At 38.9% G+C, this 2,529-nt stretch overlaps 1 non-coding gene across 1 annotated transcript; it reads right to left on the reverse strand.

The window, feature by feature from the left end:
- Positions 1–1,050: 1,050 nt before the first annotated feature.
- LOC132629612 (small nucleolar RNA R71) lies at positions 1,051–1,159 on the reverse strand. The gene has a single exon (XR_009578377.1). It is a non-coding gene; the product is annotated as a small nucleolar RNA R71 (small nucleolar RNA).
- Positions 1,160–2,529: the final 1,370 nt, after the last annotated feature.

The raw sequence follows: 2,529 nt of genomic DNA on the forward strand, positions 1-2,529 counted from the left end.
TTAAGTCATAAACCTTAATTTATGTGGGAAAATAAGCTAGGGTTTGGTAAGAACAAGTAACAAGAACTTGGGGCATTAATCCTCGTTTAATAGATTTACTTAGGAATAAGAGGAATTTGCTTGGCACATATTAACCGTTCTTAATATCAACTCTTTTATATATGGGAAAATCATAAAGAGAGATAGTCCTTAAATATTGGGAAATATTAGGGATTCAATTAGAGGTTAAGTGCATTATTGCAACGATCCATTAGAAGTATATCAAGATCAATACCCATAGCATACACTCTAAAGGGGGGCACAACCTTGCTTTCTGTAATCATATTCATTATAATCAAAGCAACTAGTTAATAAACAACAATCTTTTACAGCTTCACGGAATACGAAATTAAGACCACAAGAAAGTATTCAACTACTTTAGTAACATTTTCACACCCTATTCCACGTGGGATTCGACCTCAACCTTGTTGGGTTATTATATTTGACATCGTCTGCTTTATGCCATTTAATTGGTGTAATTTGAGCATATTAAATTTTGGTGTCGCTTTCAGGGAATACGGTTTTGAAATTACTAAATAGTTTGTGCTTTACTCAAAGTCTTTTTCTATTCCATCACACCTTGTTTGTTGTTTACTGTGAACCAGGGGATCATGAATAATAAAGGAGGACGTGGAGCAGGTGGTAATAGGGGTTTGGAAGTGCAGGTTGAGAATGTCTTTGCGAATATGCTAGACGAGGTGGAATATGCGGTGAATGCTGCAAACTGCAAGATTGACTCCACTATCTACCAACTGATCCAACTTGAGGGATATTTTAAGAACGCTACCAATGATGACCCTCATTAATATTTGAAATTTTTTGTGGGTGTGTGTGCCCAACATATGCAGAATGTTGTTCCAGATGATGCTATTCGGCAAAGAGTTTTCAAATACTTTTTAGCCGGTGAAGCAAGATTTTGGGTTGAGAAGCTGCCTCATAACACTATTCATACGTGAGGAGAGCTGGTTGTTATTTTTCTCAAGAAGTGGTTTCCGCCAAGAAAGAAAGCTGAAATTCGTGACAAGATATATGATTTCAAACAGCTTTGGGGCGAAGTACAATTTGAAGCTTGGGAGAGATTTAAGAAGGAATATTTGCAGAAGTCTCCAAATCATGGTTTTCCAGAACATATATTGATGGAGAAGTTCTATAGAGGGCTTGATCCTTTGACACAAGCAGTGGCGAACAATGCGGCTGGTAGGTGTTTTATGGACAAGACATATGCCCGAATCACTCAGTTTCTTGATAAGCCTACTACTCACAATCAAGCATGGCATTCGGGTGGTATTGACAGTGTAGCCTATGGAGCTCCAATGATACATAACATTGTGAAAAGAAGCAAGAGACTCAACAGACACTAGCTCAGATAGCAACCAATATTTCTTTACTGACAAAGAGACATGATGACAGAGAATCGAAGAAAGTGAATGTTGTTGAAGAAGTTTCAGGAATGCCCAAGGGCATGTACGAAGTTCAAGAGGGGTCTCCTACGCAGTTTGAAGATACTAACTATGTGAATAACTCTCAAGAGGGTTACCAAAGGAAGAACTGCCAACGAGGCTATCAGAATCAGACTCAGAATCAATGAAGACCTCAACAGGGACAAGGTAATTATAACAACAACTATGGTGGCTCGAACTAGGGGAACTAAAACAACAATAATAATTTTGGAAATAGGAGTTCTAATCCCTATATACCACTAAAAGGTCAGTCAAATAAGCAAGGGAGTTCTAAGTTAGAGAGCATGCTGGAGAAGGTGTTATCCAACTAAGATAAAGCATAAAGGGGCTAGTTAAAACTGTGGGGTCGCACGCTGCTTCCATTCAGAAGCTCAAGTCACAGATGCGAGATATTTCTAGAGAACAACACCCTCGACTGAAAGGAGGACTTCTTAGTGACACTGTTCCAAATTCGAAAAGTGGTGGAGGTAATTCTTATGAAAGGTGTGTTGTTATTAGAACTCCGAGCAGGAAACTACTTCAAAGTGCAGAGAATAAGGTGATTGATCTCGAGCGGGTTGTTGAAGAACCAGAGGCATAGTCTGATGTGCCAACTATTATTGAAAAAGTCCAGACAGAGGTTCCTATTGCTAAGCAGGTTGTTGATATCCCGAAAAATGCTAAAAAGCATGAAGGCGGTAGTGACACTATCAAGGCAACAGTTAAAGGGTCTTTTCGCCCTTTGACCCAACTATTTAAATATACGCCTCCCTTTCCACAAAGGTTGGTGAAGAGGATGTTAAGTGTCAGAGGCTCTATGATCAGTTGAAACAACTATCAATGAACATTTCTTTTCTTGATGCCTTACAAGAGATGTTGGGTATTGCAAAATATTTGAAGGAGTTGTTGACAAAGAAGAGACCAACCAAGCATAGCACTGTGAGTATGACTCATCGTGTTAATTCTATCATATATACCACCAGTGTTCAGAAGAAAGAGGATCTAGGGGCCTTTACTATTCCATGTTCTGTTGATCACCATGATTTTGCTT

Source organism: Lycium barbarum, chromosome 2 (assembly GCF_019175385.1).
Source record: "Lycium barbarum isolate Lr01 chromosome 2, ASM1917538v2, whole genome shotgun sequence".
Taxonomy (NCBI): domain Eukaryota; kingdom Viridiplantae; phylum Streptophyta; class Magnoliopsida; order Solanales; family Solanaceae; genus Lycium; species Lycium barbarum.